Source organism: Canis lupus, chromosome 2 (assembly GCF_011100685.1).
Source record: "Canis lupus familiaris isolate Mischka breed German Shepherd chromosome 2, alternate assembly UU_Cfam_GSD_1.0, whole genome shotgun sequence".
NCBI lineage: Eukaryota > Metazoa > Chordata > Mammalia > Carnivora > Canidae > Canis > Canis lupus.
Window position 1 is genome coordinate 48,144,977 of NC_049223.1, and position 27,452 is coordinate 48,172,428.

Here is a 27,452-nt window from a genome sequence, read left to right on the forward strand (position 1 = left end):
GATTAAAAAATAATAATAAAAAATTAAAAAATTAAAAAAAAAAAAAGAGAGAAAGAAAGAAAACCCCCGCCAAGCCAGACTCCAGCAAGGCCGGACGAGTGGGCCGCGCCCTCCTTGACGGTGGAATCCTCGCGTGCGCGCTCCGGGTTGGCTTCCCTGCTGCGCTGTGACCCCGTCTGCCGAGGCGCCGCACAGGAGCCGAGCTCGAGGTCGCGCTGCCGGCCAGGCTGAGCCCTGGAGCCGGGCTGCCCGCCCCGGCGTCCGCGCGGAGCAGGGAACCCGAGGTCCGCAGGCAGCCGACCCGCAGGGGAAACCATTAGGGAAACCAGGCAGGACGGCATCAGGAACGGCTGGAACCAGGCCCCAACGCCCCTTCCCCGGCGTCCTGCGGGGGCCACGACGCCGTAGAGATGCCTTCCCCGTGGCCCCACTTGAGACCGAGGAGAAGTGTGCCCCCCGCTCTTCATGACCCTTCGGGTCTCTGAGATCAAAGACACCCCCACCCCCACTCCCACCCCCACCCCCCAGAGGACCCGGTGGGGCGCAAGAGAAGATGAAACCACGGGGCAGTTCAGAGAAGCTGCTGGAACTTGTGGCCGGGCCGCAGGTCCCCTTGTGCTGCGGCCTCTGCTGGAAGAAGTGGGGCTCCCCGGACAGCAGAGGCCGAGGGCCTGCGGGGGACAGGCTTTCCCACCGCCCACCAAGGGCAGGGCCGGGTGAAGTGTCCCGGGAGGCTCCAGTCATTCTGGAGGCATGGCCTTCTGCGGGAGGCTGGGCGAGGCCAGGGCAAGCTTGAACCCACTGGTCGTGGAAGTGACGCTCAGCTTCCGTCAGCAGCCACTGCTGCCCAGCAAGGACCTTCTGGGGATGTCAGGGAGACCCGCGGAGGCAGGTGGTGACTAGAGTCTGACCACAGGGAGCTCTCAACTGGACGGTCGGCCAGAGCAGAAGCACCTGAAATTTGAGTATCTACCCACGAGGGGGACAACATCTTCAAAGAGTCGTAACTTAAAAAAACAAAACAAAGCAAAACAAAAAAACCATTGGGGTTTGAGTTTACTGGATTGGGACAAATTTCATTTCCCCACTGCCGTGTGGGAGCAGGACTCCCTTTCTGAGGAAGGACCGTACAGCTCTACGGCCAGAACGAGTTTCGTGTGGGTCCATGGAAGGTCTGAGAAGGTCAGTTTATATGCACCACCCATGCACTCGCACGTTTGTCTTCACAGCCCCAGGATGGAGGGCCGTGTGAGGGGAGGGAAGAGGAGCGGGAGTAGCTTCCTTCTGGAAGTTTGAGGCAGGATTCTGCTGGGGACTGCTGCTATGGGACATTTTCACAAGGGGAGACCATCAAAACACACGCACAAAGTGTGGCTAAGGAGGAGGATTAAGCTGTGAACAAGGATTGAAGGGGCTGATGCTGGGGACTGGTGTTTTAGAAAGGTTGGTCACGGACAGCTGGTGACAGCTGGTGACATTTAAGGAGATATCTGCTTCAAATCATATTTGAAAAGGGTAATGAAACGGGGGTGAATTTTTTTTTGTTTGCATTATGGACTGAATGCTTGTGTTCTCCCCAGATCTGTGTGTTGAAGTCCCTCCCGCCCCCTGTGCCACCAGGTGATGATCTTTGGAAGTGGAGCCTTTGAGAGGTAACTAGGTTTAGACGAGGTTCAAGGTGGGGGCCCCCCATGATGGAATAGGTGCTCTTAGAAGAAAAGAGACACCAGAGCTCTTTCTTGTTCATTTTTGTGAGGACACAAGAAGGCAGTTGTCTACAGGCCAGGGTGAGGGCTCTCACGGGGGTCAAATCTTCTGGCATCTTGACCCGGGACTTCCCGGCCTTCAGGCTGTGACATCTGTTCCTCAGCCACCTCGTCAGGGGTGCTTTGTTATAACAGGCCACACTCACTAATATAGTTTGATTTTCGTCTTGCTGAGTTAATGTCCACTCTTACTCATTTCAGAACTTCTGGAGATGAGCTTGAGAAGTCCCCCCTACAGGACTGGAATGGCAGCTCTCTAACTTCGGGAGGCACGCAGTAGCAGTAGCATGAACCAGAGAGGCAGTCATAGGAGGAAAGGTGAGTCTAGGATGTTCTCCTACCCTTAGTTGGCATACAGGTGCGGCTCAGGGGACCAACCCAGTGATAGTTCCAAACCAAACTTAGGAAATTACTAATATCTACGCCAGGACGACAGACACGAGCCACGGCTGTCAGGGCTAATGGAATGTTGGGTATTTTATTTTAGTCCCTGGGTCAGTGATCAATGAGGGAGATCCAGCCCTGGCTCTTCCCTCACGAGTGCTCCTGGGGCACAGTTATCCCTGTTTCCTGCTTGGGCAGCTGGCTGGTGGTAGGACCTGTGTTAAGGGGCAGACCCGGTCTTTCCTTCCTCGGCCTCATCCCGAGATGCCACGTAATAGAGCAGTGATTTGGAGGGTAGTTATCTTGCCAATGTTCCTTGTAGGCCTCCTTCTCTGAGGGGAGTCACAGTTGAGGGTGGAAGAGGTTTGGGCAGGATCCTGACACTCCTCGACCCCGTGCTCTTGCTTCATCTTGATCCCAATCGGAGCAGCCGAGTGTAGCAGTTCACAATGAAAGCTCGGGCACCCAACTGCTTGGGTTGGAAGTACGGCTGTCACCTTCTAGTCATGCGACACTGGGCAAGTTACTGAACCTCCCTGTGCCTCTGTTGCCTAAATGTATTTTAGAACAATATCTTTCTTCTTAGGATGCTGGAGGGTTAAATGAGGTAACTGTGGACAGGACGTAGGCAGTGCCTGACATATATGAGCTCCATGAATGTTGGGTCTTACTGTCGTGATTACCAAAATTATGTTTTAACAGCCAAATCTCCAACAGATCACTGTCCTACTTTGTAGATAAGGAATCTGAGTTCGAGCGTGGGGTATTGTGGCCAGAGGACATGGAAATGTTTGAGCAGGTCATGGAGTAGGGGCCAGGGAGATGGGTAAACAGGGAGAAGTAGGGGAAGCCAGGTGGGAAGGAGCCCGTCTGTGGAGTCAGGAGGACACTTGATGTGGTCTGGGGACAGCAGAGAGACCAGTGCCACTGGAGATGGTGGACTGAGCTGGAGGACAGGACAGTGGGCAAGAGGGGCTCCTACGGTGAAGATTATGGGACAGAAAGTATATAGAGGGCTTCCTACAGCTGGCTCTCCCTCCTGGCTGCCTGAGGCCTCTCTGCGGCCAAAAATGGGTGGATATTTTCCTAGTACGTCTGGGTGAAGTGTGGCCTGGGTCTTAGGGAGTCTATACCAGCTCTCCCTCCACTAAGGCACAGCCTTTGAGTTCAGGGTCTTGCATGCCAGGCAGGTACAGGGAAGAGAGTATGCCTCCCAGTCTGGGGGCCACCCAGAGATAAGGAGAGAAGTTTATTGGAGCCTCTGCTTCTATTTCTCCACTGGTTGTGACTCTCTCAATGATGAGGATGGAACCCAATTCAACCCGGCTTCAAAAAATGGGAGTTTATTGGCTAGTGTGATTGACCTTGTTGGGAGATCCTGGCTTCAGGTACAGTTTGACCTAAGGGCTCAGACAGTGTTGTAGGAATCCACTTTCTCGCCACTTCTTGGCTCTGTTTTCCGTAGTGTTGGCTTCTAGTACTGTCCCAAGTATGTGTTATTTTATTCATGGAGATTCCAGTAGGAAAAAGCACATTCCCTTTTCCCTGCTGCCCGACAGAGGTCTTGTTGTATCTTACTTGTTCTTGTTGGGCCGCAGACCCAACCCTGAACCAATCCCCGTGGCCAGTGTAGGTGGCATTCTGATGGCCAGACAAGTTTGTGTCACAAGCCTCTGTGCAGAGCTGGGACTAGAATCATGGGGATAAGGCTTCCAAATGGGAGGAAACTGCCAGAAGGGCAAAAACATCAAAACCCAAATATAATAAAAGTAGCATCTTTGCAGAGAGCCATCAGAGGGATTGGTGAGAGTGAGATCTGTGTGTCTGGAACACAGACCCAAGTGGCTTCTAACCTTAGTTACGTGGAAAACAGTGTCAACAGCAATTTTTTTTCTTACTTGCTCTAGAATTCCCCAGGCTTTGCCAAACGGGCCCTGGGCACAGTGCTGTTCTGCTTATTTTTAAGCCTGACCGCTTGTGGCCGTCTACCTTAAAGCACAGTATTCCGGCTTCATTTTTCCAATTGAAAGTATGCGATGTTTGCTTTCTTTCCTTGTTCCATTAATCTCGAAGTCTCCAGTGTTTCCCTCCTGTTCTACTGCTGCCTGGCCAGAAAGCTGTTCACCAATGACCCGGCGCTGTCTTCTCTACATATCTGAGGTTGACCAATGCTTTGGGATGTAGCTTATGGTAGCTCCTCACTGGGCCCCCCTGGACCTGAAAGACTGAACTGGTAGGCAAACTTCTGTGATCCATGACTTACCTCTGTGAGGAAGGGGATGCACGCCCCCCCTAAATCCTGAATTTAATTCTTAAATCTTCTTGCAGAGGCTTTGGGGCATTTCTCAGGAGAGCTCAAGCTGCCAGCATGTAATATTGTGAGTTAATTGTGTGATGAAGGTTATAATGACATAGAAGTTGGAGGCTAGGCCAATGGAGAGCTTTTGCAGCCTGGCCTGGGTGCCTGGACTTGGTCCTAGTCCTGTGGGGAGACAGTGACTTTTATTTATTTTTTTTTAAGATTTTATTTTTAAGTAATCTCTACACCCAACATGGGGCTTGAATTTACAACCCGAGTTCAGGAATCAGGTGCTCCACCAGCTGACTCTTTTTGAGTGGGGGACACACACCCTCCTCCTCATGACCACCATGCATTGAGCACATTCTACCTGTCAAGCCTGAACATAGGCCTTCTTGACATAAGTGGTTCTCCACTTATAGCTGCTTTAATTCTTCAAGGGGAGACTCTCCTTTTCAAATGGTGCTTAGTCACCTGAAATCACACCTCATCCTTGGCAGGAACCCCCCCAAACCCAAAGGACGTGCAGAAAGTCAACCATCCACCCAGCTCCATGCACAGGCGACAGGGAGGGCTGGCGTGGTGCCCGTCATTGCGTGGAGGAAGCCGTGAGGGGGGAGCTCGTCTCTCTCTGTTCGGCAGGGTAGCTGAGGTAGGCATCACACAAGGGTTGACATAACACTGAAGAAGAAATGATGCAAATCCCCCCTCAGATCCGTTTTTTTCCTCTTCCTTGCCTCTTGCTTTTTCAGGGTGGAGATAACTGTCCCCCTGCATTTGCGTTCCTTCCTCTTGGCTATCAATCTGTCTCTCTGTCCTGGATTCCTCTGTTTATTCCCTATCCCTTGTGCCAGATCCATAGTCACAGGCTCATGCCCCTTCCTCCCCACGACCCTTCCCATCACCAATTGGCTTCTCTGACTTTGTTCGGCTGCTCCCCCAGCCTGGCTGCTTGGTGCGTGTCCTCCTCCCTTACCTGTTTGCCTTTCAGTGCCCACTTGGTGGCCTTCGCCTGACACCTTCCCTTGTGTGTGTGTGTGTGTGTGTGTGTGTGTTTTTAATTTATTTATTCATGAGAGACACAGAGAGAGGCAGAGACACAGGCAGAGGGAGACACAGGCTCCCTGTGGGGAGTCCAGTGCGGGACTTGATCCCAGGACCCCGGGATCACGCACTGAGCCAAATGGCAGATGGTCAACCATTGAGCCACCCAGGTGTCCCCTCCCTGGTTTCTATCATTACATTTTATTTATTTATTATTTATTTATTTATTTATTCCTTTTAAATTTCTATACTTTCATCTGTTTTGACTGCTTTGCTCCCCAGTGAAATCGGCCTTTCCCTGCTGCTTATCAAGAGCTGTCCAACTTTCCATTAAGCCTCTGGACCTGAGCTGCACACTTGGGTTTTCTCCTCTTATTTGTCTTTTGTGATGTCCGGGCTCAAACTCCGGCTCCAAACTGCACATTGACTGTGGGCTTCTGGCTACGTTACCTCTTCGCACCTCTGCGCCCTCCTGGGTTAAATGAGGATGGCCTTAGTACTTCCTATGGGATTCCTATGAAGATTCGATGAGCTATTTAGTGTATGGAACGTGTTTAGAACATTGTCTGGCACACAGGAGGCGTCTGATAAATGTTAGTCGTGTTGTGTTGGTGGTGCTGTTACGTGGTTCTGACATTTTGATTCACTGGTGTTCCTCAAGTACAGCAGACACGGGTGGCTCCCTGCTGGAGGGAGGAGGATGAGTTGGATGGGGCCAAGTGTAGGGCCAGTGTGTGTGTTCCCCAATGACTGAGGAGGAAAGTTATCTGTCCTTCCAAGAGGAGAAGACACCTTTCTTGCTTACAGAATAAGCACTTTAAAAAAGTAGCTTGGTTAAATACTGACTTGGTAGTATTATATTAACCAATTTCTTTGAAAACATAATGAAGCTAAAGCAAGCAATGCTCAGTAGGATTGGCACTCCATCTGCTTTGTTCTCTTTGGGTGCTCCGTCAAGGTTCCTAAATGCGGTTTGGATTTTCAGAACATCTGGAATCAGCCAACCACATTTTTGAAGCTGTTCAGTGGTGACATTATAATCTGTATTTCTTGCGTACTTAGCTGCGCTTGACTCCTGTGCTCCGGCCTCCAGAGGGGAGGCCAGCCACTGCTCTCTGTTCAGATGGTGTGCAACCTCAGAGGGACTTGCCAGTCCTTATGGGCACTGTGTGTGTGTGTGTGTGTGTGTGTGTGTGTATGCACTTTATTTTTGTGTCTGGTAATAAAGGTAATAATGCTTATTATTAAAACACTGGAAAATAAATTAAAGGGTAGAGAAGCAGCAACAAACCACTCATAATCCATTCAACTGGAAATAATCATTCTCAATGTTGTGACGTACATGTGTAAAAGATTTTATTGCTCTATTTCTTTTTTAAATATAAAAACAACATTAGGATCATGTTGTATGTACATTTGGAATATTGACTTTTTTGATGGCATCACATCCTATTTTTTCTGTCCTTGTGTATTTCTTATAAGTATAATATATGAAAATTGCCTTAATATTTGATGGATGAGTATTCTGTTAGGTCAGGCCAAGAGAGGACTGATTGTACAGGAAAGGTAGCAGGAGACGTCCCGATGAAGGACAAAGGGAGAGGGAGCCGGGACATCTGACACCTGGGAAAGGAGAGTGGAAGGAAGGTTCGGGTAGGAAGAGCAGCGTACTTCTGAGAAGGTCTTGCCCAGGCTGATGGGGAGTCAGTCCCTGGGCAGAGGTTGCCCATTTGGCCATTCAGGTCCAACACTAGACACTGGTGGCTCTGGCACCGTCACCATGTTTAGTCAGTGGTTATGGGCAGCAGGTAGGAAGCATGGCCTCCACATGAACACCCGTGTGGATCAAAAGGGGTGAGAGCAGGAGGAGGCTCCTGGTCAACTCTGCTCCCCCCACAGAGGACTGTGTTCAAGATCTGAATGACACAACTCCCTGGGCACCACGATGTACCATAGGTTCTTGAATTAACCCTTTATTGTTAAATATTTTGACTATTTTCGTTAAGCCTTTAACTGTCAATACTTTAAGTATTGCCATACTTTAGGTTCATATTATATGCCATAAATTACTGCATACAATATGTACTTTTTTACATACTCATTCTGTACAGGAATGAATATGTCAGGTCGTACATTTTTATTTGTACATGATTCAGTGAGATTTCCACGGATCAGAACACATGCAGATTTTTCTTTTAACGGCTGGTTTTAGAACCTACTTACCCAAATGAGCTAAGAAGCCACTCAAAATCATTTTGCTCAGATGCAGTTCCTACAGACAATACATAAAAGTACTTTAAAAATCACTTTGAGGAGCACCTCGGTGGCTCAGTCGGTTAAGCGCCTATCTCTTGATCTTGGCTCAGGTCATGATCTCAGGGTTGTGAGATTGAGCCCCACATCAGGCTCAGTGCTCAGCACAGAGTCTGCTTGGGATTTTCCCTCTCCCTCTCCTCCTCCCCACTACTCATGCTCTTTCTCTCTCTCTAACATAAATAAATAAAATCTTCTAAAAAATCACTTGGAGAAACAAAAATTGTGGCTGAATATCAAAAGTTTTAAAGTTAGAGGCAGACGTTCCAGGCCCAACAGGATAGTGCCAGATAAGAACAATGTGTAGGGACAAAAGGATGGAGATGTGTCATATAGATTAAGAGTGCCAAGTGGTTTCCTAATGAGGAGGCATTAAAACTAATATTAAATGTTATTCTTTGTGGTTAAACATAGGTTATAAACAGAATATGTAGCATGCTTAGTATAAAGGGAGAGTCCAGTCATTCTCAGCAAATGCTTTTTATTTCCTTATAAAGGAGTGAGTTGAAGAACCATTTGACACATTGTTTCACATAGTTATAGGGGTTGGGAGGACTTCAAATGATTTTCAGAGTCAAAACTCTAGGTTCAGTCTGGCAGTGTTGCATCAAGTATTTTAAAACGTTCTAAACTTGATCGTGAATTCGTGGCTATTCTAACTAATATCAGATAGATATGTAAGCATTTATAGCTAAAGATGTTTGCATAGTTAGGATAAGCTAGAAATCCAGTGCCAGATAAGCCAAAAAATGTAGAATGGCACATTCTCATTTATGAAATAGTTGAGAGTGGGATTCCAGTCTGGCAGGAGGCTGCCTTCCATGAAGTAATTCAGGGATCCAGCCTCCTTCCATCTCGTGGCTCCATTGTTCCCTAGGGCCTTGTCATTTTTTGCATCTAGTGGGTAGAAGGAGAAAGGCAAAGCATGAAGCACACATTAAGAGCCTTGGCCTAGGGGCACCTGGGTAGCTCAGTGGTGGAGCATCTGCCTTTGGCTTGGGTCATGATCCCGAGGTTCTGTGATTGAGTCCCACATCAGGCTCCTCACAGGGAGCCTTCTTCTCCCTCTGCCTGTGTCTCTGCTCCTCTCTCTCTGTCTCTCATGAATAAATAAATAATATATCTTAAAAAAAGAAAGCCTTGGCCTAGAGATGGCATGTCACCTCCACTCATGTTCTGTAGGCTATAGCTGTGTCACATGACCACAGCTAATTGTCAGGGAGGCTAAGAAGTGTAGTCAAGTTACACGACCAGGAAGGAGGAGGAGGATGTGGATTTTATTGACGAGTTAGCAATCTCTGCTGTGGTGTTTATCATTATTTATTGGTAAGAACGAAAAGACATTAGTGGTCTAAATAAATGATAGTTGGAGGTTGGATAAATAACTTTTGGGACAGCAGCACTGTAACCCTATAACCTATATGGCATCTGAGGTTTCCCTACCCATTGAGATGGAAGTGAATTTAGCTTAAGCTTTCTGACAGGCTTTGGAAATTTCAGTATCGTCTCTAGGATTCATGAATTTCCAGGGTTAAGTTCTACTGGGCACTCTCAGTGCTGAGTTCTGGCTCTGTCAAAACTCAGGCTGTGTGGCAGCCCAGACAAATCACTCTGTTCTTGGAGCATCCTCAAACCAAGCTGGCGAGGCATCTGGATGTATAGCAGCCTCTACTAAAGATTGGGGATGGGTGTTCCTGTTATATTAGCAGCACTGTAGACTCCTAAATATTTATTTTACTCACTCCAGGCCCCCACAATTGTTTTACCTCTTTCAACCCCTCCACAACTTTAGCCCTCTGCTTGCCGATGCAAAGTCTCACACAGGATTTGCGTCCTCTGGGTTCAAGCTCTTCAGTAATGCAGAAGGACTTGGGAAGGTTTAATTTGACTTTCTAATTCTCCAGCCAGTCTCTGCAAATGGAATGACACAGCATATAATTTTCTCCAAAAATTATGCAGTCCCCCATACTTAAAAGGCAAAAGCATCCACTAGCCGTTGTATTTTTATATATTAATTTTTTCATCGTGCTACTCATATGCAATCCCATTTGGCCTTTAAACCTGTGTTGTTTAGTTAAAAAGGCAAGCTATCGAGTGATCTCCTATTTTTGTATTGAAAATATACAAAGATGCATAGAAAAAAGATTCACAGATATCCACCATAAGGTTGATGGTGTGTGGATCTACTGCGGGTATTTATTTTCTTCTCTGTATATGTTTCTGTATCATTTAAAATATCTATAACGAAAATGTATTACCATGATAATCAGAGAAGGAAAGATTATTTTTCAAAAAGATTCTTGTTGCCTAGATGAACAAAACCTGGTAAACAAATAATTCACCAAATTCTGTCTTCATGGAATCTATTATTTCACAGATCATATTGTTTTTACATACCTGTATTTGCTGAATCCCTCCCTCTAGGCTTGGAAAAGGGAACGATCACCAAGAACTAGGAATGGTAGGGGAGAGTTGGGGATCGTGGCGAGACCAGGCCTAGCCCTTGGATACTATGCTGAGAAGGACAGCATTGTTGAAGTGTTCGAAGATGGCCCTCCCTGGAGGGCATTTGATTTTGTCCACCTGCCCTTTCCTCTTATTCCATATCCCCCCGGGGATGTATTCTCAATGCTGGACTCACAGAAGGCAGTGGTAGATCTGTTTAATCCACCGGGATCCGTCATCTAACACCAAGGCTGATGATAATGACTGGACTATTCTGAGCCATTCTTAGGCAAGATACTCTTGGCAATTCTATGTTGGAGGCTTTCTTCCCTCCTATGAAATTGTAAGCTCTTGGCTGGAGAGTTGGTGGGAGGGGAGTCAGATGAACGGACAACAGCATTGCAAGCCCACCATGGTTAGGAGCGTGAACTTCGGAGCTAGATTGCCTGAAATTGGGTCCCGACTCTGCCATTTCCTAGCTGAGTGACCTGGGGAGCCTCCAGCGTCTTCATCTGTAAAATGAGTGTTTAATATTTCCTGCATCCTAAGGTGAAGGTTAAATGAGATTATGCTGGTCAATAGTGCCCAACATCGCAGTGTAGTTTGATAAACAAATGACTAAAAAAACAAAAACAAAAACAAAAAACAAAAAACAAAAAAACCCCCAAATGACTATGGGTGGTGACGACCGCTAACCCAGTGAGGCCTGGACCCCCAAAGGCAGGTCCTCTGTCTCATTCTTCCCTGGGGAGTCTGCGGCCCATGTAGATTGAGCACAGAGCTGTACCCATATGCTGTACCAGAGATGGGATGAGAGTTCCCAGTCTGATGAGATGCTAGGCCCAGGGGCCCTCAGAGCTGCAGTTCAGCCCTTTTGTGGGTGGAGAAACTGAGACCTGGGGCCATCGTCATCACTCAGCTCCACATAGCTGATCACCTGGCAGGGCCACAGCCAGAGACCCCACTCCAAACACATTTCTTTGTTATGTTGAAATTACTTTTCTCCTCCGTAAATATGTCATGTAGTCAAGCATGCATGGAATTTTGTAAGAGGAAAAAAGACACACTTATTCATGACATGAATGACCTGATGAATGCCCAAGCAAACTTCCAGCGAGGTCCTCTGGGAGGCTTCTTCGGGGCAAAGCATTTGAGACGACCTAATAGAATTGGCCTTGACACCGGATTCTGAGGAGTGGGAAGGTTTTGGACAGTGGGTCTGACAGTGTCCTCCAGCTTCTCAGGGGCCTCAGTTTCCTCCAGAGCCTTATGGCTCCAGCCACCAACCCCTGTACTCAGAGAGCTGGAGGTGCCAGGGGACATGCGCAAGGTTTAAAAAATACCTGGCCTTTTCCCTCCCAATTTTTTATTTTTAAAAAATATTTTATTTATTTATTCATGAGAGACACAGAGAAAGAGGCAGAGACATAGGCAGAGGGAGAAGCAAGCTCTCCGTGGGGATCCTGATGCGGGACTCAATCCCAGGATTCCAGGATCATGCCCTGAGCCGAAGGCCGATGCTCAAACTGCCCGTCTCTCCCAATTTATTTATTTTTTAAAGATTCCATTTAATTATTCATGAGAGACACAGGGAGAAAGAGAGAGAGAGAGAGACAGAGACACAGGCAGAGGGAGAAGCAGGCTCCATGCAGGGAGCCCCATGCGGGACTCGATCCCGGTACTCCAGGATTAGGCCCTGGGCTTAAGGCAGGCGCTAAACCGCTGGGCCACCCAGGGATCCCCGTCTCTCCCAATTTAAAAGATAGTTTGATTCTGCCTTTATTAGGGGTCTGAGACAAAAATTTTTTAATTTAAAAAAATTTATTTTTCAAAATTTTAAAAAAGTAAGTATGCTAGGGCTGGGTGAGGCAGGACAAGGGCCACCAGTACAGAGCCCAGACATGTGGAGAAAGGCGGCCACCGGGGGCTGGGTGGGGGTTGAGGCTGGCACTGCTTCAGGCTGCCCATGCCTGCACCTTCCTGTCTTCACCGGTGTTTTATTCACCACTTCCTGTGCTCGACCAGTTAGACGTCTCGCTCATTACCCCTGGAGGAAGGGACGCTGGCATTTTCTGTAATCCAGGGAGAATGCAGTGCAATCTGTGATGTTGGGTGACCTGGGCTCTGGAGCCCATCACGGTGCCTCAGGTAGAGTCGAGTCCAGGCCTCAGATCCTCAGCGTAGGAGCAGTGGACCATGTACCTCCTCTCTCTGCTCGTCGTTGTCTTCTCTGCTTATCCTCCTCCAAGCTGAGCCTCCTCCCCTAGTTCCCTTTCTTTAACTTAAAGGTCTGTCGACCTGTGTGCATCATAGTTGGCGCCTTCCCCACTTTCACCAGATGCACCAGGCTGGGGGGATATTACAGAGGTAGAGGGATGTCCTCCCAAGTGAGGTGGTGTCGGAAGGAGCAGCTCAAACCTCAGAGGACTTGTAAATGTTCCCAAATGGGGGTTTAGTTTCAGTGTCCCAGAATACTTGTAATCGCTCTACTGTTATGATACCTTATGGACAAACACATTTATCTGCTTTTTCTAATTCTAATTCTCATCATAATGAGGCTTATGTTCAACCCTTCCACCCACAAGGAGACAAAAAGGTCACCCAAGGGAGTAGATGAACTGTCTGCCTCCCTGAGGCTCTCTACAGAACGTGGCATCTGGACCTTTTGTATTCAGGGTTTGACCAGGGGCTTTGCCACAGTCCAGGAGCTCTGGTTGTGAGCTAGTATGCCTTTCAGGAGGTGGGGGGAGTAAGGTCAGGCGCCTGGCCAGAGGATCTATGGTACAACTAGAGTTTTTTGTACTCTCAGTCTATTGATACGAAACGAGGCCTCTCTCGGCTCTTCCATTTGGGTGAATGGCGGTTGGTCTACAGATAGAGTCGGTGCCCAGTAATAGAAAATATTCCCAGTAAAGCAAAAATAGGCACACTATGTACCTTCCACCTGCTCTTTCCTCCTACCATGGCTGCAGAGTAACGGGGGAGGAGTTTGGGCATTCATAGAATGGTCTTTCTAGTTAATTTTTCCTAAGGCTTGGAGAATATAGATCTTGTCAAAGAACACTCTCTTAAAAAAAAAAAATGAGTTTCTTTTTGGGAACATAACTAACCTAACACTGAATAATTCTGTGTTCCTGGGACTCTCTGAGCAACTCCATGCGCTAATCATTGAATTCCGATTCTGGAGCATGGATGCACTACACAGATTATTTTGGTCTCCCTCGAGGTCTTGTGCGTGTTCAAGTAAGCATTACCGTTGGGTAGACTTGCATATGTTAAAGATAAATCCTGAAGTCTCAGTGGTGTAATTCAGCACAGTGTTATTACTCACTCATATGAAGTTTATTCTAGACTAGATGGCCCTCCTTAATCTTGTAGCTCGACCATCTGGTACGTGTGGATTTCAAGGTCACTACTAAACGGGAAAAGGAGGATCGAAGAGGCACGCTGGTTCTATTGTTTCAGACCAGGAGTAATATAGCTCGTTAGCCAGAGCTAGTCCCGCGGCCCCACTATAACTTTGGGACGGGGGACTCGGAAATGTAGTGTGCACGTGGGACATTTAGTGAGCACACACCAACTTTCTCTGCCCCACCATTCTTATCCTAGAAAGTTTGTAACTTGGCAGGCAAAAGCAGTTCCTCTTGCTCTAAGTTTCCCAAATTTTGGAAATATCAGGGTGTCTTTTTACTGCTGTCCACTTCATGGTTTTCCTTCATGGTGACCTCAGTTCCTCCTGCAGGCCATATTGACGGACATGCTTGGCACCCATGGGCATACACTTGGCTAGTGGTTACTCCAGAGGGATTCTCATTCATTTTGTTTCCCATCCCTTGGGTTGTATGTTCACTGGCTGTGGAGGACTATTGAGAAACTGTGTTCACAACAAACTCCCTTCCTGTATCTGTGCCTCTTGGCAAAATGACTTTGCAGTGTCTGCCATCCAGAGGTGCCACGCATTCCCCTACCCTTGAAGTGTGGCCGGCCTTGGGACTGGCTTTGAACCATAGGATGCAACGGAAGGGGCGTGTGCCCTCGAGAGGCTCTGCACACTGCAGCTCCCTGACCAGGTGGTCTGTGGATGATGGCCTAGTTGTCCCCTTTGCCTCAGGCAACATTGGGCCACCCCAGAAGCAGAGCTGCCCGGTCGGCTTGCAGCTGCCACAGGAAGGCGCTCAGCAGAACCAGCCTAAATCGCTGGCTGCAGACAAGTGAGTTTGAGGATGGTTCGCAGAAAAGCAGGGGCTGATGCATCAAGGGTCAGCGTGTGCCATAAGAATTGAGTCAAATATGGGACCATTGGATGGCTCAGTTGGTTAAGTGTCTGTCTCTTGGTTTCAATTGAGGTCATGATCTCAGGTTGTGAGATAAAACCCCATGTCCATTTAGTCAATTTAGTCAAATTTTACTTTAAAAGGATGAAACAGGGGATCCCTGGGTGGCGCAGCAGTTTGGCGCCTGCCTTTGGCCCAGGGCGCAATCCTGGAGACCCGGGATCGAATCCCACGTCGGGCTCCCGGTGCATGGAACCTGCTTTTCCCTCTGCCTGTGTCTCTGCCTCTCTCTCTCTCTCTATCATTAAAAATAAATAAATAAATAAAAATAAAAGGATGAAACATGAGTGTGAAAATGAAGACATCTGTAGAAAATGGAGGGAAAGCCATTAAAATGCGATGGATTCGACCCTCCAATGGTTTCCTGTATACATATTTCTTTACATTTGTAGTCCACACTAACACGTTGAGGCTGGACACCACAGATGATTGAATTATGAGGGGATACTAAGGCTGGTGAATGAAAAGCCCTCGTAAATAATCCTGCGGCTCACAGAAGATTGACTTTCATTTGCCTGTTTGCTTTTCTCTGGAGTCATCCACGGTGAGCGTTCTAGGGAAGTCTTGTGTGTGGGTATTCGGGGGTCCAGGGTTTTTCTGTCATTTTGACCTCGTAACCTTAAGGTCTCTTGTTACCTGCAGGGCTGTAAGCCTGCTATGGGTTCTGGAATTGGAAAAGGGACAGGCGTAGAGGAGGCGTCCCCTTATCTTAAGCCCAGATGCCTCTGCAAACACTCTGTTGCAAACCCATCCCTTTTGCAAACACTCTTTTGACAAGACCTCAGTCACGTGATCATGCCTAACTGCAAGAGAGACTGGGAAATGTGTGCTTGGGGGCCAGAAACACTCTGAACTGCAATCTGTTCTTAGGGAGTGGGGGAGAATCAATTTGGGTGAAGAGCCAACAGTCTACCAGAGTGATGGGTCTTATTTATTTTTATTTTTTTGCAAGAAAGACCATGCGAAGTCTAAATTAATGGACCTGTACCCAGTGGGAAGGCCCTGATGAAGGGATGTGCGTGTCTGTAGTTTAAGTTAAAATAACGTGTTTATGGTACGATGTATCTGTTTTCCTGATGCACAGCCTTCATCCCTTAAAATTAATTGACTAACCAGACATGAGGACTTTGCGTTCTTTCTTTTTCTCTAGTCTTCAATATCCCTCTGTAATAGTTTCCTTTTTGTTTTCACTTCTGGGGATCAAGAACCTGGCAGACTGTTTGAGTGCCCATATGTCATTTTGAAGTAACATATGTACTTCTTTTTTTAAGATTTTATTTATTTATTCATGAGAGTCAGGGAGAGGCAGAGACACAGGCAGAGGGAGAAGCAGGCTCCCTGTGGGGAGCCTGATGTGGGACTCGATCCCAGGACCCGGGGATCATGACCTGAGCCAAAGGGAGACTCTCAACCACTGAGCCATTCATATATATTTCTGAAGTGGCCTCCAGATTTTGAAACAAAATGTGGAGTTAGCTCAGTGCTTCAATTATAAGGTATACTAGGAAAAAAAGTGGTATCTAAATTTACCCCCTCTGCAGTCAGTGCCAAAAGAAGAAAAGGTTAAGATTAAAAAGATGATGAGAAGGTGCTCCCGTGTCCAGCTTTTCTCCCACACAAAGCTCGCCAAACAAGTTCGGATGACTCCATTTTTCTTGGGGCCTGAGGACCCAGGAGCTTGACCTCTGGGAACCCAGTGAACTGTTGCAGGTCCCTGTCAGAGAGGCTCTCGGGAGATGGTCCTAGCTGGTCCTCCTGCACCAGGAAGAGCCATTCTGAAAGAAGTGAGGAAGGGGATGATGGCCCTGGAGGTGAGTGCTTGCCATTTCAAGCTCCCAGAGTTTGAGGAGGCTGACCCTGCTCATCCCTGATCCCAGCAGATGTGGGCCCCAGGTGTGCCCTCCTCTGGGGCACCCTTGTTCTCTTCCACCTTGATGCTTCTTACCGAGTTCTTCGCCTCATCATCTCCCCTTCCTGCTCATCTCCCTTAGCTCACAGTGGTCGTCCTGACACTGGAAGAGGCCTTTGAGATAGAAGAAGGTGGGGCGCCTGGAGGGCTCGGTGGCTGAGCATCCACCTTCGGCCCAGGGTGTGACCCCGGGGTCCTGGGATTGAGTCCCATGTCGGGCTTCCCGCAGGGAGCCTGCCTCTCCCTCTGCCTGGGTCTCTCCTCCCTCTCTGTGTGTCTCTCATGAGTCAATAAATAAAATCCTAAAAAAAAAAAAAAAAAAAGAAAAGGAAAAAGGAAAGGAATAGAGGCACGTTGTCTGACTTGAGAGGGAGTCATGCTTTTCTTTGGTTGCCTGCCTGAGTTGTTGAAAACCTGGCTCCGCGGTGCTAACGTCCAGGTGTCTAAGTAGGTTCCCGGCGGCGGGACATCCGGGGCGTTTTCAGCCCAACGGTGGGAGAGAGCCAGGTGTCGGCGTCCTGACATTGTCCCGAGTCTCTCCGAGTTGGTGGCACAGAGCGGACCTGGGACAGGCTGTGTGGGTCACGTGTTGGGTAAGGAGGCCCAAGCGGGGCCCGGTGCGGGCAGCCAGAGCATCCGAGGCGCTGGGTTAGGCCCTTGCAGGGCGCGGCTCGTGCTGGTCATTCCATTTGCCCCCTGCAGCCCCCTGAGGACCCCCCCCCCCCAGGGACAGACCCCAAGGGACTGCCTTGATGTCCCCTTGTGTGCTGATGCTCAGTGGCTCCATTCATCCCCTGCGATCCGCCCCCCCCCCCCAGGCAGACCCCGAGGGACTGCCCTGATGTCCCCCTGGGCTGAGCCTGAAGCCCGGTTCCCACCGAGTCCCGCCTGACACCCCGAGGGCCCTGAGGCCGCGTGCTCCCCAGAAAGCAAAGCCAGGGCCCCGCAGGATTCGGGGCGGCCGGGGGGCGGGGGGCCCAGTCCACCGGGCTCACTTTCCGAGGCCGCCTGATGGCATGTGCAGCAGCAGAAAGTCCTTCATCCTCCCTGGTAATGCGACGGGAGAGGATTACTGCTGTCTCGTAAGGTGAGGGACATGTACATCGTGGGAGACCTGAGCCTTGGGTCCGCATGGGCCCCTTGGCGTCTCTGCTCCAGGAGGAGATGTTTCCAAAGAAGTTTCTGCTCTGGCAACCGCTTCCTCGTGCAGGTGGTTCAGGCACCCCTTGGGTCCGCGTCGTCTCTGCCTTCCAACCCACTCCGAATGTGTCACTTCTCAATCTCCACATAACCTTGAGCTTTAGGAATGGCAGTTGTTTTTCCCTGTTTTCCATTTCTGGAAACCTGTGTTCCAAGTCAGAAAGGAAGATGCTGTTCAGGTGCTCTGAATAGCAGAGCTATTATTTAATATTCTGTTTATTTATATGTCATTAATATTGAATCAATATTTATTAAAAGCACCATCTGGCTTTGGTAAAGGGGTGCAAATGGAGGTGGACCCAGTCCCTGCAGCCACAAGCGCATGTTGATTGGGGGTACGTGTGTGAAGGTGAGGAGCACAGGACTGAGGGGGGCAGAAGAAAGACAGGGCTCTTCTGTGTTCTGTAGCGTTCTGCATTTTCACTTCTGGCACATTAAAGTTGCTGGTTCTTGGGGTGCCTGGGTGGCTCAGCCAGTTAAGTGTCTGACTCTTGATTTTGGCTCAGGTCATGACTTCAGAGTCATGAGATCGAGCCCCATATTGGGGCTCTGTGCTCAGAGCCTCCTCTTTTCCTACTCAAGCTCTCTTTCTCTCAAATAAGTAAATTTTTTTTTTTTTAGATTTTTAGATTTTTATTCATCCATTCATGAGAGACACACACACACACACAGAGGCCGAGATATACGCAGAGGGAGAAGTAGGCTCCCTGTGTGGAGCCTGATGTGGGACTCGATCCTGAGACTTGATCCTGGGACTCCGGGATCATACCCGGAGTGTCAAAGACAGACACTCAACCACTGAGCCACCCAGGCGTCCCAATAAAATCTGGAAGAAAAAAAAAAAAGTTGCTGATTTTCTTGCTGTCTTCCCCTGTGCACTGTGACCCCTGGAGGGTAGAACCTGACATGTATCCGGTGTTTTAACAATCGGGGACTGGATGAACGAATGAATGAGCATTCTCATCTCCAATTCAGGCTAGTAAATAAATAAATATCTCAACACCAACCTTCATCTTTCCCTTTAGAATGGAACAAATTTGGGAGAAAGGCCATTTGCATTGGTATGTATGTAAGTATGTATTTGTGATGAGAGAGAGAGAGAGAGAGAGAGAGAGAATGAGAATGTCAGGGGAGGGGCAGAAGGAGAGGGAGAGAATGCGAGAGAGTCTCAAGCACACTCTGCCCTGAACAAGGAGCCCAACGTGGGGCTTGCTGGTACCACCATGAGATCACAACCTGAGCACAAATTAAGAGTCAGATGCTTAACTGACTCAGGCGCCCCATTTGAGTTGATGTTCATATGCCTATAGTACCTTCATGTTATGCTCTGCCGAGGTTTCATCCCTGGCTCTCCCTGTGATTCTAACTTCATTGGCCTATAGTGAGCCTATGGAAATTTATTTTTAAAGGTCCCTAGGAGTTTCTACTGAGCAATCAGAGTTGAAGACAAGCATTCCACATATGGGAGGAATTGGTGCCCTACAACTGATGCAGCATGAGGATGGCTCTTGTCCTGCAAAATCTGAGCCTTGTGGGGGAACAATAGTGGCTCCCCAAATCATTTACCCAGAGACCAAAGACAAGGATGTGTTCTGGAAGTGAAAGAGGACAGACCTACTCTATTTTCCTTTTGCCTCAAAAGTTTTGTGTTCCTACTATATCCATATCGTTTCCTGTTTCTTTAATGGTGTGAAAAACGGACTTGACTTTCCGCTTTATCTCATGTCCTTTAAAAGAACAAGAAGGATGTGTGCAGATGTCTCTGCCCCAGAGTTTTCTGGAAATAGGCGCATAATGTGCTTTTCCAGGGCCATTTGCAGAGAAATGGACCTTTAACAGACACTGAGCAGCATCCCCTATGCGAGTTTGGCTGATAGTTTTATACGCAGGAGTTTTGATTAATGGGTGTCTGGAACTGTGAAAGATTTTGCCCTCTTGTAGTTTAACAAGTTCATCTGCCTCTGGGTAGAGGATGCCGGCAAAGATCAGAGACTCCCAATGCGGAGACGGAGGTCTCGATTACACCCAGCCCTAGAGGCGATCTCTTGCACCCATTCCCCAAGCTTCTGTTGTCACGGGGTGACCCGGCCAGGACCAGGTGACACGTGCCCATGCAGCCTACAGATCTCGAATCTTTTACACTGGGCAGAAAGTGTGCTTGTCTGTGCTCTGAAGGGCCACCCTCTCTCTGTCTTCTGAGGCTGTGCACTGAACAGAAATCCTTGAAAAAATCTCCTGGAACGAAGACAGTCGGCGCCCACTGCTTGGAAGACAGGCGGCCAGCTCGGCCTGCATCCCGGGGTCAGTCAGTAACTGCTCAGAGTGCTTCCGGAGGCCTTGGTGAAGCTGAAGGCTCGGGGTCACAGTGGGCTTTCTGGGGTTCCCTGGGACCTGCCTCCAGGGTACCACATGAGTACCCCTGCCCACACATGACAGTGAGCGTTTCTGTCTAATGGACGCCCCACGGCTTAATGGTCTTCACCAGCCAGCATTTCTCTAGCCCAGGAGTCTGTGCCTGACTGAGGGCTCCTCTGGCCTGCAGCTTCCCCTGACCTCGCCTGGGCCCAGGCCTGTGCCCGCTGGCGGCTGGCCTGGTCGGAGTCTGCTAAGTGCAGTACCACAGGGGCCATGGTCCACGGGTCCCCCGGTGTCCAGCAAGTGCGCCCGGGCATCCTCACCTGCCGATGTCACCGGGCTCCCAGGAGCAGCAAGGGAGGGAGTCCTGACGTGCCCACGCTTTTCAAGCCTCGGCCTCCGTTTGCTAACACGCCGTCAGCCACAGCAGGCCCTGCAGCCAAACCCGACGGCGGGGAGACGTGGATCCCACCTCTTGGGGGGGCGGTGGGAAGAGCATGCGGAGACTTCTAGGATCTTCCACACCCCAGATCTGTGTGCGGCTCCTTCCAGCGCATCGTCCAGGTCCTCGCTCCTCAGAGCGCCGCCCTGAAACTTCTTGCCTCCTGTCATCGCTTCCACCCTGTGACCCAGTTCCATGCTCATCGTGGTCCTTTCTACATCCCGAAATTACTTACTTATAGAGTAAAGTAAAACAAGGAAATAAGATAAAAAATATTTAGAGAGGAGTAAGCAAAAAATAATGTTTCTCCAGTATGCCTGGATTGCTCAGTGGTTAGGCTCTGCTTTCATCTCAGGGCATGATCCTGGGGTCCCGGGATGGAGTCCCACATCGGGCTCCCTGCGTGGAGCCTGCCTCTCCCTCTGCCTGTGTCTCTGCCTCTCTCTCTCCCTCTCTCTGTGTGTCTCATGAATAAATAAATAAAATCTTTAAAAAAAAATACTGTTTCTCCAACCACAAAGCAAGCTCTCGAGGGCAGTCACTTAGCTTCAGCACCCAGAGAAGTGCGTGGATTGGGTGTCCATGAACGTCTGGTAGCTGAATGACTTCCGTACAGTGTTTTCAGTCACCTTTGTGGGAACAGACAAGCAGAACCATGAAGACACAAACCCGCCTCCTGCCCTGAGACGGAAAGGCAGGAGGGTTTGGGGTTGGAGGTCTGGGGCAGAGGCAAAAACCAGGGCCACTGAGTCATTTATATTTTTCTGCCAGATGGTAGAGACGTCCAGATTGTGACCGTGTCTTTTCTTTCAACTGAGGAACAATTTGACCTGTCAGGATTTAGCTGATGATTACAGGATTCAATGGCGTCGTTGTCATGAAAGTACCCTTTTATTTCCCCTGGGGGGAGAGTGCACTACATTTTTGGGATTTGGAGGCTTAGAAAAAAATAGCAACTGGATTTGTCATTGTTTTCTCTTTACAGTGTCACTTAGCCTTTCCATACATCACCCCAACCTTGCTTCAAAGCCCTGGGAGTGATGCCATGAGGCTGTTTTCCTCTCCTTTCATCTCCTTTTTGTTTTTGTTTCTATTTTGCTGCAAGTTTCCCAGTTGAGGACTTGAGGGACACCTGGGTATATAAGGCAGGGTTTAACGGTGACCTCCTCCATGCAAACCTCACTCCTGGTAGCAAAATCTCCATTAGAGTTGCACCAGGGAAGCAGAAGCATGTGTAGGAGATCTATCCATCTATATATCTGCTTATTTTATTGTTATTTTTAAAGATTTTATCTATTTATTTGATAGAGTGAGAGAGAGCACAAGCAAGGGGAGTGGCAGGCAGAGGCAGAGGGAGAAGCAGGCTCCCCACAGAGCAAGACCCTGGGATCATCACCTGAGCTGAAGGCAGACGCTCAACCAACTGAGCCACCCAGGTGCCCCAATATATCCGTTTATTTCTGCATCTGTATCTTATATTCATCTCTATCCGTATCTGTTTCCCTATCAATTAGCTATTTATCCATCTATTTATCTATTTGTTACAAGGAATTAGCCGATGTAATAGGAGCTGGGAGTGTGCAATCTGTCGGGCAGGACCCCAGGGTTGGAAGATCACGGACAAGCTGGAATCCGTGGCCTGGCCGGGGCTCCTCGGCGTGGAAAGCCGCCTTCTCTTCTTGTGAAAGCCTTAGTCCTGCTTTGAGGGCCTTTCAACTGATGAGTCAGGCCCACTCAGATTCTTCAGGATAATCTTCCTTACTGAAGGTCTGATGGTCTCTAAGACTTCAGTTCCACCTGCAGAATGCTTTCACAGCACCCCCTAGATTAATGTTTGATGGGATAAGTGGGATTGTAACCCAGCCAGGTTGACACATCAAAAAAGCCATAACACTGGACTTGGATTATTTCCGTTCTTTTTGAGATTTTGATGAAATATGGGAATGCTGTGTGTGGAGGCCTCAGTGGGCAGGAAGGGCCCCCGTATCTGGAGAGGTGAGAGGTGAAAAACACGGAAGATTGAATAGGGTGTCAACACCTGGCAGTTTGGTGGAGAGCTGGCCCAACTGATCCACAACACAGAAGTTTCAGGTAGTTTTGCTGATGCGCATTTTTTCCCCATCCTTCTTTAGAAAACAGTTATAATAATATGTATGGCCAGTCAAGTCTATGTTTGTTTTTTTTTTTAAGATTTTATTTTTAAGTAATCTCTACACCCAACCTGGGATTGAACTCACAACCGCAAGATGAAGAGTTGCATGCTCTACCGACTGAGCCAGTCACGTGCCCCAAGTCTATGTTATTACCATGAGTTTGTTATTACCAGGTTTATTCAAATTTCAAAAGGGAAATTGATCGTGAGCACAGCTTTTCTTTCTCAGCCTGTTGCTCCCAGAAATAAGTGTAAATAAATGCTGGAATGGCACTTTTTTGGCAAAGCCGTCCCAGGACTTCCTCAGGGGACAGGAAGAGGGTTGAAGTTCTAAAAAGGAACCTTTGAGCAAAAAAAGCATCCAGCTGTCCTGGGCGGGGCCACCAACCCTCACAGAGGGAGGTTCTGCGTTGGTAGCAGAGCGTGTGCTCTTTGGAGCGCGTGGTACAAGATAACCATTGGGAAGTGCGCTTTAAACCACACGGCTCTGTATCCACATCCACCTGCACTCACGTCATTTTTTTTTTTTTTTTTTTTTTTGCAGTCACGTCATTGCATGAAAGTCCTTTGGAAGATTATGGGAAGTTTTTTTTTAGAGTCAATTATGAAAACACTCAAAAAAATATCTAAAAGGTGAAGGAGTTGGAAAGGGCTTCAGTTCTTAATTGAAAACTAAATTGTGGCAAGCTCTTCAGGATAAGAAAGAATGATGAGGAGCCCCTGAAATTCTCTCAAGAGTAGGATAGGTCAGCTGATGTGGGGCTTTTATTAGGAGGCGTTTCCGAGGTTGTCGTCTCACATTTTGGAGGCCACTCACGCTGAAGCACTACACAAAGGCTTAATGAAGTTATATTTCATTTGTTTAAACTGCCATTATTCAGGAGCCTAAGCTGAGCAACTAGGCCAAGTCTAATGCTGTCTTCCAGGCCCAGCGTTTTGACACTAAAAGTGGTCCAAGGGGATCCTTGCCTCCGAAAGAAGTCTTCCCTGGTCTCTCTAAGAGTCCTGATGTCTGTTTCCGTGCCTATGCTGCTTCCCTCACCAGAGGGGAGCAGAGGTGGCTGCCCTCCTCCTTCCAGAAGCTCTAGGCCTTGAGGATGGAGGTCCACTGGAGGAGTGGTCAGGGGAGCTCCTGCTGTTTAATTCCTTTTACTAACAGAGAATGCACACAGGGGGGCCCTCTTACCTCCAGGTGGCTTTGGTGTCTTGTCTCCAAATGTCTTATGTTCATAAAGCTCTTGGTATCATGGGTCTCTTTTAGCATGTGGTGTCATGGGAAGGTGTAGAGGTTGACCCACTTGTTCACCAGTGTCCTGGACAGTGTCACCTCTGCCTTACTAGTCCCGGTGTCTGGAGAGAGGAGGCTGTGCTGCTGCTTTTCTCCCCAGGTGGCTCTGACACTCAGAGATGCACAACTACTATGTCCCAATACGTCAGATTGGAAAGGCAGCCTGTGGACCTCAGACCATTGTGCTAATGGGGCCCAGTACCTAAAACTAGAATCAGGGATTCTCCGCAACCTAGAATGGGAAGCGCCTTAAAGGTCATCGAGTCCAGTTTCCCCCATGCCCGTGAGCAGACAGAGAGGTAAAGTGATGCATGGGGGCTGCCCAGCCGGTAGGGAACAGAGTAAGGGCAAGAATCTGGGTTTCATCCCTCCCCCCCCAATTCTGGGGTTCTCAGTCATGGTGCAGCCAATGCTGCATTATGTGTGTTCACTCTCCATTGTTGTGAATGTGGGTTTATTAAGAATCATTATGGTGGGTTTCTTTCTATTTCTTATTCCTCCCTGAGGCCTGTGATACAGACATGTTTCCAGCCGTTGAAGTTATTTGCTTCTTACCCAGGGGGGCTGCTATAGAAACCACTAAATCTGTAGCTTTAAGGCTGATGCTGAGCCAGGAGATTACTTTTTTGGTGAATCCAATGACTGCATCTATTCCTTGGGTTCAGGGCTAACTTGGAGTGATGATGACCATGGGAATGATGGTCTGGTGAGGTGTCCAGGGGGACTCTAGGTTCCGCTAGTCTCACAGCGTGACAGTAAGATGCTCTCTCTTGGGGCACCTGGGTGAGCATCTGCCTTTGGCTCAGGTTGTGATCCCAGGGTCCTGGGGTTGAGTCCTGCATCGGGCTCCTGGTGGGGAGCCTGCTTCTCCCTCTGCCTATGTCTCTGCCTCTCATGAATAAATAAATACATAATTTTTTAAAAGAAGAAGCTCTTTCTTGCTTGTGCTTGAGACAGTCATGTCCAGTATTACTGTGTTCTGTTTAGTCAGCACGCCAGACTAGACCAGCTGCTATTAAGGGGAGCCTGTCAAACTCTCCAATTATACATTCTAACCTACATGGTACTCTTACTGGTCAGTTAGTCTCAGCCTGCATAAGATAACAATTTATTTCCACCTTGCAGAGACTGAAATCCAGTCAAAGAAATTCAGTGGCCTAACAGATTTATTCATTTTATAGGTAATGCAGACAATGCTGGTACTATTGCTCAGGATTTATGTAGTGCTTTCCTTCCAAAGAGCCCTAAGGGCTTTTAAATTAACCCGTTCATCTTCAGACACCTCTAGAGAGGGATTATTGTCAACAGAGTGCTTTCCGGCAGGAGCAAGTGAAACACAGAGATATTGTCTGAAGTCGCTGGAGGTCAACCCCAGATCTGGGATGAGTTTCCAGAAGTCTGCGTCTCAGGCCAGTCTACACTTTGTCAGCTGCAGATGACTTCAAGGTGTCTCCACCTTGGGTGGGGTTGGCAAATAGGAGACCCTGGGTGTGCCAGGCCTTTGCTGACTGACCATGGTATTCCTTCCCACTAAGGCAGTCTGTAGCCTCAGAATCCTCCCCAGAAGTGCTCTCCATGTCCTGATTTCTGTCAGTGTTTGCAGCAGACAGGATTGCCATTTATGATTCAGAGCCTGGGTTAAAATGCTAGCCGGGCTCGTCTTGCACCTGAAGTGCCAGCATCAAAATTTCAGTGTGGCTCTTGAAAGGTGACATCACTGTCACCTGAAACCCTGCTGGAAACTGACTGGGAAAGCGAAGGATATGGGACAGATGGGCAGAGGAACCAGGGATCCCTAATGAGCAGGACTCGGTAGCTCCTGTGAAATGGGTGAGCTCAGGATTGAAGTGAGAGTGCCCAGTGGGTCAGGTCAGCTCAGACCTGTTTTATCGCTCTTGTCAAACACTTCCGGTTGCGTGTGAGGGTCAGGTCCCTTGTATCTGCTTTCACTGTCACTGTTGGCCTGAAGTGTGCAAAATCAATAAAAGCAAAGGTTCCTTTCTTTCTTTTCTTTCTTTCTTTCTTTCTTTCTTTCTTTCTTTCTTTTCTTTCTTTCTTCTTCTTCTTCTCTGTATCTTTCTTTCTTTCTTTCTTCTTCTTCTTTCTTTCTTCTTTCTTTCTTTCTTTCTTTCTTTCTTTCTTTCTTTCTTTCTTTCTTTCTTTCTTTCTTTCTTTCTTTCTTTCTTTCTTTCTTCTTTCTTTCTCTTTTCTTTCTTTCCCAGCCTGGGGACCTCAGAGGGCCAAGAATGAGTGGAAAATCCAGGAAGAGTAACCACCCCATGTGTGCCTCAGGAAGGGAAGGAGGGAGTTTGCTGCTTTCAGGAAGAGGAGAGCAACCAAGATTTGCTCAACTCAAGGATATAATTAGCTGTCGAGTTTTCTTGAGAGAGGCAAGCTCCCCTTCAACGGATTTTATATTCCTGAATTTAGAAGACGGCAGAAGAAAATCAAGATCATTTGAAAAGGGCTAATTATAACAGCTTCACCTTTGAATTGACACTAAGTGGGTGGCGGAGGCAGAGGCACCCTCATAACTTCAATATTTTCGGGTCTGTAATATGGCAAAAGGGGAACAAACATATTTTTAGCACTTAGCTTGTTGACAGCCACTGATTTTAAAATAAGTACAGATTGCAAATGCCACTGGTCTCTTGATGTCTCCCATGAGAGCTTTTCAAGTCTTAAAATCGCCCTTGGCTTTTCCTCAGGGCCTCTCTGTGAGACGCTGTAAAGGAGATGAAGCTTCCCGTCTTGATAGGCTAAGCCTTGCAACAGTCTGTGAGTCCCAGGTCATCCCTTTTCTCCCTCTGCCCCCTGATCTCCGGAGAGGTGGCCCAGCAGGCAACCCACCCTCACCTCACGGCTCCTCTGGGCTCCCAGCTAGTCTCTCTCCCAGTCATTCTCTCTCCAGCCCCCTCTGTCGACACCAGCTGCCTGACACCCAGGTTCCATTTTCTTGGGTTCTTGGCATTTCTGCGTCCCCACAGATGGCTTGCTGTCTTATACCTTTCTAGAGCCTGGCTACCTGTCAACATCAGGCTTGTGGACACATACAGGTGGGAAGTTTCTGCCCCACAGAGCTTTAAGCAAGGGTATCTTGGAGACTTGTCCAAATTTTGGTATTTATCCTCCTCCTTCACCAGCACTGGGCTGGTCCTACTTGCTTCGCTCAATCCAAACTACAACTCACCACATCCAAGACAAAAGGACCCATAATAAATATACGGATACCCCAGAGATATTGTGGAGTTGGTTCCCAGCCACTGCAATAAAGCAAATATTGCAATAATGTGAATCAAATGAATTTTTTTTTTGCTTCCCAGGGAATATAAAAGTTATGTTTTTTATAATAACATAATATGCTATTATAAACAACCCTCTGGTTGTCTATTAAGTGTACAGCACCATTATGTGTGAAAGCCAGTGTGCATACCTTGATTAAAAAATACTTGAGGGATGCCTGGGTGGCTCAACAGTTAAAGCATCTGCCTTCAGCACAGGGTGTGATACTGGAATCCTGG

The 27,452-nt window shown here is 48.2% G+C and overlaps 1 long non-coding RNA gene across 1 annotated transcript in view; it reads left to right on the top strand.

Annotated features, from left to right (window-relative positions):
- Nucleotides 1-253: 253 nt before the first annotated feature.
- LOC119870027 overlaps nt 254-27,452 on the top strand; it is a 35,444-nt gene continuing 8,245 nt past the window's right edge. Inside the window, exons 1-3 of the long non-coding RNA XR_005355602.1 lie at nt 254-1,182; nt 1,581-1,652; nt 1,968-2,084. This is a non-coding gene — a long non-coding RNA (uncharacterized LOC119870027). The remainder of the gene's footprint in view (nt 1,183-1,580; nt 1,653-1,967; nt 2,085-27,452) is intronic.